Here is a 13,567-nt window from a genome sequence, read left to right on the forward strand (position 1 = left end):
CCTCACATGCATGGTGCAATTGCTGTTTACATTTGACGCCAGACCGACGCTTGCGTTCGCCTTTGCGCGAGAGCAGGGGGGACAGGGGTGCTTTTTTTTTTTTTTTTTTTTTTTTTTTCTTTATTATTTTTTTGCTTTTTTATCTTATTTTTAAACTGTTCCTTTCATTTTTTTTTTTTAATCATTTTTATTGTTATCTCAGGGAATGTAAATATCCCACATGATAGTAATAGGTAGTTACAGGTACTCTTTTTGAAAAAATTGGGGTCTATTAGACCCTAGATCTCTCCTCTGCCCTCAAAGCATCTGACCACACCAAGATCGGTGTGATAAAATGCTTTCCCAATGGCGTGGTTTACATCCGGCGAAATCTAAGTCATGAAATGCTCGTAGCTTCCGGTTTCTTAGGCCATAGAGATGTTTGGAGCCACTCTGGTCTCTGATCAGCTCTATGGTCAGCTGGCTGAATCACCGGCTGCATTCTCAGGTTCCCTGTTGAGACAGGAGAGCCAGAGAAAAACACGGAAGACGGTGGTGGGGGGGGGCATTCCCTCCCACTGCTAGTAAAAGCAGTCTAGAGGCTAATTAGCAGCTAGCATTGCTTTTACATGAAAGTCGAAAAGAATGATACCAAGATGATACCTAAACCTGCAGGCATCATTCTGGTATAACCACTTAAAGTCGTGAATGGCGTACCTGAAGACAAAAAAATGGTTAACAATAAAACACAGTAAACGGTAAAGTATAAAAAATTGCATACCTGAAAAGCAAACATGATAAAACATAATAACAATAAAACATTGCAGAATAGAATACAATAAAAAAGAGCAGAACAATAGAGAGAGAATAAAACGACTACAACTATTTTTTTTTAATTTTATGTATATATATATATATATATTTTTTTTTTTTACACTTTTTTTTGTAACTAATTTTTATAACTGTAACCAGTTCCAGGTTCGGGTCTCTCAAAATGCGATGGCATCTTGGGAGACTCTGTGAAAGTGTGCCTAGTCTGTGCAATGCTGTACCCTACGCTAATACTCAACTAGTGCATGGTAGCGTTCAAAACATTCACCAATGCAAAGACCAGGATTATCAGGACAAGAGGGACAATAATAGCGGGTGTCACGCCTATATCCGCGCTTGCTGCAGACACAACATCTTTTTGGGGGTTCGTTGGATAGGGGTACTCGGGAGGACATAAAGAAAATGCCTCTCATGCAGCCGACTGCATTTGGTTGGGGATGTGAATGGGGGAAGTACGGACGCTGCAGAAGTGGTGGGTTCCCAATTAGGATTGGCGAATGCAGCAGGAAGGGCATTATGGGCACGACGGGCCTGTGCTTGTCTTCTTGGTGGCAGCGGGACACTACTTGTGCTTGCCACCTCACCAGCTTGAACTGCACTTATGTGACTCACCACGTCACCAAGTGTTACTGCAGTGCTGGTTTGACTACGACCGGGGTGTACTAGGCCACTGGTGCTTGCCAGTTCACCAAAACGCTGCCAAAAAAACTGTTAGCGATCGCAGGGATCAGGCCTGATTCTGCGAACGCTGCAGTTATGCGTTTAGTGTTTTGTAAGTGACAGTGATCGATCGATACTGCACTTGGGTGGGCTGGGCCGGGCGGAGGAGCAAAACGCAGGTGCTAGCAGGTATTTGGGCTGATTCCGCTAACACTGTGTTTTTGGGAACCCTAAACTGCTCGGGACGCTAGTATAGATCTGATCGGATCAGATATTGATCCGTACAGATACTATACCACTAAGTGAGGCGTATGCTACGTGCGTGGGTGTTAGCGGTACTGGCGCTAATCTGACGCTGCCTGGGGCGACGCATATCACCGCCGGGCGATCAGGGGGCTTAACCTTTTTTCGGTAATAAACGGCGGGTGCCCTGACACTATAAAAAATAAACAAACTAACCAGCGTCACCCGTAACGGTTATACGGTGATCAGTGGTGAAAGGGTTAACTAGGGGGCAATCAAGGGGTTAAAACATTTATTAGACAGTATATGGGGGTCCCTGACGCTATAAAACGCTGACGGCGAACCTAAATATTTACGTCCCTAAATAGCGTCACCAGTGACACTAATACAGCGATCAGAAAAATGATCGCTTAGTGACACTGGTGACAGGGGGTGATCAAGGGGTTAAAACTTTATTAAGGGGGGTTAGGGGGGTATCCTAGACCTAAAAGGGGGCTAATACTAACTGCCCTACCACAGTAACTGTCACAAACTGACACCGTGCAGTAATCAGGAAAAAAAACAAAAAAACAAACAAAACACTGCTTGGTGTTAGTGTGACCGGGGGGGGGGGGGGGGGGGTGATTGGGGGGCGATCGGGGGCGTTTTGTGTGCCTGGCATGTTCTACTGTGAGGTGTAGTGTTTGTGCACTCACATTGATGTCTTCTCTCCTCGGCGCCGGAACGGAAAATACCGAGCCGAGGAGAGATGACATCATTTCCTTTGCTGCTGTTTAGCATACAGCAGCAAAGGAATGTTCTGATTGGCCGGCGGCGATCGCAAGGGGGGGGCCACGAACGGATGACCTCCCCCTCACTTCCGATCGCCGGGGGACAAAAGACGACCGCCTCGGGCACCGGGGGGGGGGGGGGGTGTCCGATCGGACCCCCCACCCGCGGAAGGCAGATCACGTGTATGTACGTGATTCTGCCTGCCCGTGCCGCCTTGCCGGCGTACATTGGCATGAGGCGGTCCTCAAGTGGTTAAAGACCAAGCCTTTTTCTGAGATTTGTTGTTTAGAAGTTAAAAAGAAGTTTTTAGAAGTTTTTTTTTGCTATAAAATTACTTAGAAAAAAATGTATAATGTTTGGGGGTTCTAACACCCTAGAGGATAAAATGGCAGTCGTTGCAATACTTTCTGTCACGCCCTATTTGTGCAGCGGTCTTGCAAGCGCACTTTTTTTTTGTGGAAAAAATACACTTTTTTTAATTAAAAAATAAGACAACAGTAAAGTTAGCCCATTTTTTTTTATATTGTGAAAGATATTGTTACGCCGAGTAAATTGGTAAGCCCTAACGCCAGTATCCTCTTTCAAAGTACTGACGTAAAACGACGGTGGGCGGTCCGGAAGTGGTTAACCTTGAACTTGGTCCAAGCTCCTGGATCTTGGATAGAACTTAAATGGGGCAACTGAGGATTCCTCCACAGCGGAGTATTTGGAGATAATCTCCTTAAAATGTTTTTCCCCCGTAATTGTCTAGATGTGGGGTCTTATTGAGGAGTCAATAAGACCCCACATCTCTCCTCCAGGCTGGAAGGCATGAGATCGTGAAAATAATGTTTACATCCGGGAACCCGGGGGTGACGTCATAACGTCGCGCCTGGGCCTCCGATGGTCATAGAGATGACTGGTGACCATATGGACACCAGAAATCTCTATCGTCATCATCTGGCGCTGGCCGATTCTTTCTCCAGGCCCCCGATGGCACGGGAGAGCCAGATGAAGCACCGGATGGCGGTGGAACTTCCGCTATGATCGTTCTTATCATGCACAGAATTGCGGGCACTAAAAGATGATATCTGGATGATGCCTGTAGCTGCAGGCATCATTCAGATATCCCCGCACAAAGTCAAGGACGCCATTTGACTATGTGCAGTATTGAAGTGGTTAAATCTCTATGTAGTGGTAAATATAAATAACCAACTATATGGTTAGGGAGCAAAATATCTAATCCACTCTGAGAATGACAGACAGAAGAGATACATTTTATATACTATTATTGGAGAGATATACTGTATATACTATTAGAGGAGAGATATACTGTATATACTATTAGAAGAGATATACTGTAGTGTATACTATTAAAGGGTGAATCTGGTAAATATAATCAGACTCAGATCAAAATTTTTTTTTATTTAAAAAACAAAACAAAAAAAAAAAAAACAAACAAACAAAACAAACAATGTCTTCCTTAAAAAAAAAATAAATAAATAAAAAATGTAATTTTAAGAACGTTCCTTCGATTTTCTAATCATTAGTGCGGTCAAATCGACGTTCATTTTCAACCACAGTGATGGGAAAATTTGGAAATAGAAAACTTTTTGGTCAAAGGAATTTTCAGACAGTGTATGTGGTTTTCGTTCAGAAATTACATTCATTTTAAAACAGAATGTTAAAAACAAGTGAAATTTTCAAACAACATTCTTTCATTCAGCGAATGTACAAAGATTTTTCGTCTGAATATTCTCCTCTGAAAATTGATCAGTGTGGCCAGCATAAGGCTCGGTACACACCTATGCAGTTTTGCTTTTGCAGTGCTTTTTGCTGTGCGTTTTGATTTTTGCGCATGTGATTTTGCTGCGATTTGCCTTTTAGCATTTTGCCAATTTCTTGTTGGGCAGATTAGAAAACACAAATTGCTGCAAAAACGCGTTACATACTTTTCTGCAGCTTCTCCACTGAAGTATATTGAACCAAAAAAGCACCGTTTTGTGTCCAAGTCCCTGACCCTTTCCAAATACGCAGCGGCTGAAAAAAGCATAGATGTGAACATGTCCCATAGGAAACCATGTAAATGAACTGTAGTGCGTTTCTGCAAAAAGCACCAAAAAACACATAGATGTGAATGTGAACCAGGTCTAAGACGTTTAGTAACATAATGGAGTTTAAAAAAAACCCTAAAATTAGCCCTTTATAGTACAAAAAGAGCAGATAATCACTACTGTAAGGGGTTCATATTTTTACTGTAGAACTGTGAAAGTGATATTTACAGTAGCGATTATTTGCTCTTTTTGTACTATAAATGGCTCATTTTAATTTTTTAACCCCATTACGTTACTCGCCGATTAATGGATTATGAAAATAGTAATTGATTAATTTCATAATCACGGTGTATAATTTTATATATATATATATATATATATATATATATATATATATATATATATATATATATATACACACACACACACACATATATATATACACACACACACACATATACACACACATACATATTAGATTTTATTTGTGATATGTATAGGATACGCTGTATGCACTGTGATATAAAAGTTATTTGTATAGGTGTTTGAGCACTTGTTGAACCGCAGCTCCAGGGTAGAGACACGTATTCTATCACATAGCGCCAGTTTTTTTTAATCCAATAATACGTTCAAAAAAGCAGCTTCTGAAGAGCCAAGGGAACCATATTTATGTCCATTGAGACATAGGAGTGTGTCAAGGGTATCAGAAACAAAATTACTAAGGCCGTGGTTTGTTCTATGATGGTGCTCAGGCATTTCTAGGTGCGATGGTAGACTGGTAGATGCTAATTTACTAAGCTTCAAGAGGGTAGGGATGAACAAGTCAGATAGACCCCTGTTGGAAAACAGCTTACCTCGCTGTAGCGCTGGATTGGAAATCACTAAGGAGAATCTGGCCTTGGGGGTCAGTCACATGGGAACAAAGGACAGTTTGTTTTTCCCATGCTGCTAGAATGTTAAGATGCAATGGTCTGAAGTGAAACTGGGCATGTGGCACATCCATTAGACCTACGATTCTCATGTAGACACAAACTGAGTTGGGAAAATTCTGGACAGGACCATATCTTACATCAGGCCCAAGTAGTCTTATCTGCGAGATGGGTTCAGTGATTACTTACGCTTGTTGAGAATCCAATCAAAGCTGAGCAAAGCCTGTCAGATGTTGGCTAACAGGGACAGGGAGGACTGATTCTTTAACAGGAGATCGTGAAGGTAACCCACATGAATCCCCCTAATCACAGCGCAAAAAACCCAGAAGGACATGAAAATGCCAGAGGGGAGGGCAACAAATTGGTAGCAATAGTCACCCAATGTAAAAAAGTCACCCAATGTAAAAAAGATAGAAGAAACGTGCAAGTAATTATCCTGAATATCTACTGAGGCTAAAAAAATCCCATGGAAAAGCCATTTAATGACCTTAAAGTTTCTATACAGAACTTTTGCACCTGCAGGAACAGTTTGAGTGTTTTTAAATCTATAATGGACCCCCATTTAGTTTGGAAAGAGTTCTTCTGTTGGTATGGGATAATGACCACTTGAGAGAAGAGCTACTTGACAGAAGATCATATCGAAAGATCTTCCCACTGTCACAGGGAGAGAGGCAAGTGAAAATGTCTTTCTGAACCCAGGTGAGATTTTATGGGACCAGAAGGCTGAGAAGTCCAACAGGTGCACCACCCATTCAGACTCTGGAGTAAGGTCTAGCCTTGGTCAGTTTGGAGGGCAATGTACTTTTTACTAAAGTATGTTCCCGAAAGTTGAAACAGGGAGGCTTAGCAGGACAAAAGGAACCTTTCCTAACCTCAGAAGCAGAATATCTACTAGTGGAGGCACAAGCCTTTTTTTTGGGAAGAACAGCCTTACCCCTTGTAATTTCCCTAATGTACTTATCCAAGGAGGTACTAAACAGGCATTTAACTTCAAAGGGTAAAATGCTTAAGTAGCTTTTTGCACAGGATCTCAGCTCACCAGCATTTAAGGATCCTGCACATATGGATAGAGAGAAGACACATTCTGGAGTTCTGAAGAAACGTGTCCTCCAAGGCTTTCACGCAGTAGTGCAAAGTCATAGAAAAGACCTAGAAAACTCCTGACCAAGGCATCCATTAGGATGGAGCTAGGATCTCAGGCAAACAGCAATAGTCTCACTGACAACCATAAAAGCAAATGCAGGTTGCATGACAAGGGCCTCTAACCTATTGTCTACAAAGTCCTTGAACTGGGGATTATCGGAGCTGTGAGGGTCTTGTTAAGACAAGAAATGGTAAGATCTATCACAGGGACTGCGAAGCACCCTGCAGCTAACACACTGCACCATGTGCTAAGGAGAGTGCACACAGCAGGATCCAATGCCTTCCAGCAACATTACAGGCTGGCTCCACTTCAGAAGTGAGAGAGAGAAAGAGAGAGAGAGCTAAAACCGCCATAGAAAAGAAGGTGAGCTTCTCTCAGCAGAGAGAAAAAGTCCATCACCTAAGGATAAGTAATTACCAGACCATTGTTCCTATTTTTTACAAACAGTCTACTGACTGGTATGGTACCAGCTGATTGGTGCTACATTGGCTTTTATCCAAGCTTTAAAAAAGGACCAAGATATATCCCTGGGAACTACAGACCAGTTAGCCTAACCTCAATAGTATGCAAGCTCTTGGAAGGGATGATAAGGGACTAGATACAAGATTTTAGTAATGAAAATGGTATCATTAGCAGTAATCAGCATGGATTCATGAAAAATCATTCTTGCCAAACTCTATTAACCTTCTATGAAGTGGTGAGCTGCCATCTAGATGAAGGAAGGCCCACAGGATGTAGTGCATCTGGATTTTGCAAAGGCATTTGATACAGTACCCCGCAATTGTTTACTGTACAAGCTAAGGCCTGTCGGTATAGACCAAAAGACGAGTACCTGGATTGAAAACTGGCTACTAGGGCGAGTTCAGAGGGTAGTGATAAATGGGGAGTACTCGGAATGGTCCAATGTGGAAAGTGGGGTCCCTCAGGGTTCTGTCCTGGGACCAATCCCATTTAATTTATTCATAAATGACCTGGAGGATGGGATAAAAAGCTAAATCTCAGTATTTGCGGACGATACTAAGCTAAGCAGGGTAATAGCTTCTCCGCAGGATGTAGAAACCTTGCAAGAAGATCTCAACAAATTAATGTGATGGGCAACTACATGGCAAATGAGGTTTAATGTACAAAAATGTAAAATAATGCATTTAGGTGGCAAAAACGTGAATGCTATCTACTCATTAGAGGGGGAAACCTCTGGGAGAATCTAGGATGGAAAAGGACCTGGGGGGTCCTAGTAAATGACAGGCTCAGCAACGGCATGCAATGCCAAGCTGCTGCAAGCAAAGCCAATAGAATATTGGCATGCATTAAAAATGGAATTAACTCCAGAGATAAAATGTTAATTCTCCCACGCTACAAGATTCTGGTCCGGCCGCACCTGGAGTATGCCGTCCAGTTCTGGGCTACAGTCCTCAAGAAGGATGTGCTGGAAATGGAGAGAATACAGAGGACAACAAAGCTAATAAAGGGACTGGAGGATCTTAGTTATGAGGAAAGATTACAAGCACTGAACTTATTCTCTCTGGAGAAGAGACGCTTGAGAGGGGATATGATTTCAATGTACAAATACCATACTGGTGACTCCACAATAGGGATAAAACTTTTCTGTGAAAGGGCATTTAAAAAGACTGGCAATCATTCACTAAAATTAGAGGAAAAGCGATTTAACCAGAAACTGCATAGAGGGTTCTTTGCGTTAAGAATGTGGAATTGTCTTCCACAAGAAGTGGTTTCAGCAGGGAGCATAGATAATTAAAAAAAAACTATTAGATAGGCACCCAAACTACCACAACACACAGGGATATACAATGTTATATTGACTTAAAAGTGCACACACAGGTTGGACTTGGATCTTTTTTTCAACCTTACCAACTATGCAACGATATAAGGATACTAATAGGCTGCTGAACAGCCAAGGAGAGAGGACCAATCCCTGCCGAAGAGATCCCATAAAGACATACTTATATCAGCAGAGAATACCTGTAGCATTGGCTAAAGTACTTTGCCCATTGGCAATCCAGGTGGGCACAAGGCCCTCACTGTGCAGACACTACAGGTTCAGCAGAGCCAAGTTCCAAGAGAACTTTTTTTTAGAAGGACCTTCAAGTGGGGTTAGCATGCTTAGCATTGTCCAGCCCCCCGAGGAGCCTGAAGGATTATGGCAGTGACTAAATGCTCAGCAGAGATAAGACCAGAGCGCTGCTTAGACCCCAACCCCATGACCGCAGACGAAGGAGCTTAAAGTATTTGTAACGCTAAAAAAAAAAAAAAAAAAGAAAGAAAAATGTTCCCTTCCAAAGCAGGTTATACAGCACAGTGCTTGAGAGGTGTAATTTGGCCCCCTGTATCACCTGAAATACTTGGTTGATCCAGCCTGGTTCTGCCCTCCCCCCTGTAAACTGACCACGGTTTATCATCGTGCCTCCGTCATCCGCAGCTCTGCTGTGTCATCCTCTGTCGTCCCCCCCCATCTGTCAGCTCTTACCAGTGCCGCTCTGCTCCCCTGCTACAAATGACATGATGTTAATACAAAATTCTACGTTAAATAACATGTGCAGAGTGTCCGTGTTTTATATATAAAAAAAAAAAATTGACGATTTCTACCTCCCGGCGCTTACATAACTGTTCGCCTCTCTCCTCCTGGCTGACGTCATCGGGAACTTTTGGCCCCTCCTGCTGTAGCTGTCGGACTGGGAGTGGAGAGAGACGACCAGTCACCTGAGCGCTGAGAGGCGCTCTGAAATGAAGTAGATATCGGCATATTTTTCATAAAGCACAGACACTGGGGCACATGTTATCTAACAGAGGGGATTGTATTAACATCACACAGTGGCTTTACAACCCCTTTAACCCCTTCCCGCCGAACGTACGCAGATGTGCAGCCTCAGCTTTTCGGGGGTTATGCTGGGATGATGCCCGCAGCTGCAGGCATCATCCCAATACAGTTTTTTTAGAGCGGGCGATCGGCTCTCCAGAGATAACAACTGACGCAGCTAATAGCCGCTTGATTGTTATCCCGGAGGAGTGGGAGAGGATGTCCCCCCCCTCTCGCCACTCTGACTGGGCCTCCCGTCCCACCGGGAGAACCGATCCACGATCCGACACTTCCAGCGGCTAGGGAAAGACTGGCACGAAGACAGAAACGGCTTCGTTCCAGTCTCCTGATTGTAAACATGGAAGCGACGTCACAACGTCACTTCCTGTTTACTTGGCTGCCAATGGCGCCGGTTTTAAAAAAAATATACAGTATTCAGAATCGCCAAAAACGGCGATCTGAATACTTTGAAGTGCAAAGGAGGGATTTGAGGTCTTTTAGACCCTCGATCCCTCTCTTAAGAGTACCTGTCACCACCTATTACTGTCACAAGGGATGACAGCAATAAAAGTGATCACTTTTTTTTTTTTTTTAAACACAATTTAATAATATAAAAATAAATAAAATAAATCAGAAAAAAAAACAATTTTTCAAGAAAACGCATACGGAAGTCACGCCCGCATATGTAAACGGTGTTCAAATAACACGTGAGGTATCGCCACGATCGTCAGAGCAAGAGCAATAATTCCAGCACTAGATCTCCTCTGTAACTCTAACCTGGTAACCGTACTTTGTCGCCATTCCACAAGTGCGTGCAATTATAAAGCGTGACATGTTTGGTATCTATTTACTCGGTGTAACATCATCTTTATCATTATAGAAAAAAAAATTGGGCTAACTTTGTTTCCTTTTTTTTAAATTCATGAAAGTGTCCCTTTTCCCAAAAATTTGCGTTTAAAACACCGCTGCACAAATACCGTGTGACATAAAATATTGCGACAATCGCCATTTTATTCTCTGATATATATATATATATATATATATATATATATATATATATATAATGTTTGGGGACTCTAAGTAGTTTTCTAGCAAAAAATACGGATTTTAACTTGTAAACACCAAATGTCAGAAATAGGCTTAGTCATGAAAGGGTAAAGGAAGCTGGGAAAGAACCAGCAAGGGGAGCAGGTAAGGATGAATGCTGACCGACAAGGCAGGAAAAGTTACACCAGGTGTAGGCTGTTTCAGGGGCGGCTTAAAGTCTCACTAAGGGTCGGTTCACACTGGGGCGACTTGGGATCCGACTTATACGCCCTCAAGTCGCCCCAAGTCGCCCCAGAAATAGATTCAATGGGAGTGAACGCTAGCGTCTTAATAGACACTACTGAAGTCGCTCCGACTTCAGAGCGTACTCCCTGTACTACTTTGATCCGACTTGGTAGGCGACCTGTACCATAGAAATCAATGGAAGTCGCCTCCAAGTCGGATCTCTCTGTAAAGTCAAGCGACTTTGCAGGGAAAACCCCTCCCTCCCAGAGAGCTGATTGCCCTGTGATTGGCCACAGCCGAAGTCGCCTGTCATGGAGGCGACTTCAAGTCGCCTTGTAATTTGCTGAAGTCGCGCTGAAGTCGCGCTGAAGCCGTGGTACAAAGTCGCGCTGAAGTCGTGTTGCCCCTGTGTGAATCGAGCCTAAAGGCAAAAAGCCTTTTGGATAGAGTGAAGAGAGATTAGCTCACTTGTCATTTTTGTTGCTGTCTGTGACCCCCATTACGGAGATTCTAATTGTCCTGTTTATCGTTATCTTTGAAAGTGAACGTAAAAGAAAATCCCACATTTTGGTGTTGACATCAGAACAGTAATTGAGGGTAAATCTTCCAATGTGAACACCTTGCGATTCCCTCACTTTGGTGGGATTTCTTCCCACTTCTTGTTTTGGCTACAAGACAGGAAGTGAAGGGAAATCTCCACAAATGGGACAGAGGACAAAAAAAAAAAAACTGAAAGGGGTTAAAATTCTCCCTTACAATATCCAAAATGACATAAAAAAAAAAAAAGTTTTACCTTTAGTGACGTTTAAGTCAGACCCCCTCACCCACTGGTGACAGGTGGCTGCCAATTTTGAAATCCACAGAGACCCAACCGAGCGGCATCTTCCAGGTGTCATTACCCACAGAAATGTGCTAACTATAAGGCCTCACTGGACGTTTTTACAGGCTGCTGTTTTTGGCTTCAGACCTTTTTTTCTACAGTCAAACTCTCCAGCATGTTATCCTGTCCATGCACACATAGGCTGTTAACTGTTTTTGGCTGGGGCGCTTTTTGGCTGTAAAAACACCCCAAAACTAGTGGGTTCTGAGAAGAGTTTTTCAGTTGTAAAAACGCTCCAACGTCAAAAAACGCCTGAAAAACTGCGAAAAATGCCAACAAACACTCAAAAACGCAGCTCACCAGTGTTTAACGTTTTTGATCCCATTGAAAAAAAAAAAAAAAAAAAAACCCTAACCACTTCACACAAAACGATATACCCATACGTCGGTACTTTGACGCTAAATACCGGGGTTATGGCAGCAGCTAGCTGCCATAACCCCAGTATTTTCGGGAACGCTGTGTGTTTCTCTTTAAGATAAAAGTGGTCTCCGCGGCGCATTCGCCGTGAGATCACTTTTAATCGGCGGCGGCAGGAGAGGTGCCCACTCCCCTCATGGCGTGATCCAATCGTCTCCGCCGCTTACCGGACCCGCCGTTAGCGGTGGAGACGATGGTGTCCTCTCCCGTGGATGCCTGGCTGCCGACTGAGGGGAAGATGGCCCCTGCTCGGCTCCATGGCACGGGAGGGTGGAAGCGACGTCAAAACGTCACTTTCGCCCATAGTTCTTAAAGGAGAATTTTGGTTTTGTTTCATTTAATTTATATTTACTGCATTTTAGTGTAAATATGATATCTGAGGTCTTTTTGACCCCAGATCTCATATCTAGGAGGTCCTGTCATGCTTTTTTTCCCTGTAATAGGAATAAAAGTGACCCAAATTTTTTATTTTTTTTTTAATTGTCAAAGTAAAAAAAAATATTTTTTTTAAGGCGCCCCGTCCCGACGAGCTCACACGCAGAAGCGACCGCATACGTGAGTAGCACCCGCATATGAAAAATGGTGTTCAAACCACACATGAGGTATTACGGCGATCATTAGAGCAAGAGCAATAATTCTAGCCCTAGACCTCCTCTGTAACTCAAAGCTGGTAACCAGTAGAAATTTTTAAACATCGTCTATGGATATTTTTAAGTGTCAAAGTTAGTCGCCATTCCATGAGCGGGCGCAATTTTGAAGCGCAACATGTTGGGTATCAACGGCACTCGGCGTAACATTATCTTTCACAATAAAAAAAAAAAACAGAATTGCGCTAATTTTACCGTTGTCTTATTTTTTAATTTAAAAAAAAGTGTATTTTTTCCACACAAAAAAAGTGTGTTTGTAAGACCGCTGCACAAATACGGTGTGATAAAGTATGGCAATGACTACCATTTTATTCTCTAGGGTGTTAGAAAAATAAATATGTTTGGGGGTTCTACGTAATTTTCTAACAAAAAAAAAAAATGATTTTAACTTGTAAACAACAAGTGCAAAAAAAGAGGCTCGGTCCTCAAGTGGTTAAGGACCAGGCCTATTTTTTCAAACTTGTTAACAAGTTAAAATCGTTTTTTTTTTGCTAGAAAATTACATAGAACCCCCAAACATTATATATATATTTTTTTTTTCAGACACCCTAGAGCAGGGGTAGGCAACCTTGACCCTCCAGCCTTGGTGAAACTACAAGTCCCATGAGACATTGCAAGATCCTGACAATCACAGGTATGAGTAGAGGCAGAGGCATGATGGGATTTGTAATGTCAAAACAGCTGGAGAGTCGAGGTTGCCTACCCCTGCCCTAGAGACTAAAATGGCAGTCATTGCACTACTTTATGCCACACCGTATTTGTGCAGCGGTCTTACAAGCCCAATTTTTTTGGAAGAAATACACTTTTTTGAATTAAAAAATAAAACAGTAAAGTTAGACAATTTCTTTTTATATTGTGAAAGATAATGTTACGCAGAGTAAATTGATACCCAATATGTCATGCTTCAAAATTGCGTCCGCTCATGCAATGGCGACAAACTTTGACC

General features: G+C 42.6%; 1 protein-coding gene across 2 annotated transcripts in view; it reads right to left on the reverse strand.

The window, feature by feature from the left end:
• LOC141108237 (LIM/homeobox protein Lhx3) overlaps nucleotides 1-13,567 on the reverse strand; it is a 195,282-nt gene that overhangs the window by 91,807 nt on the left and 89,908 nt on the right. The window lies entirely within an intron of this gene.

This window comes from Aquarana catesbeiana, linkage group LG09 (assembly GCF_042186555.1).
Source record: "Aquarana catesbeiana isolate 2022-GZ linkage group LG09, ASM4218655v1, whole genome shotgun sequence".
NCBI classification, from domain to species: domain Eukaryota; kingdom Metazoa; phylum Chordata; class Amphibia; order Anura; family Ranidae; genus Aquarana; species Aquarana catesbeiana.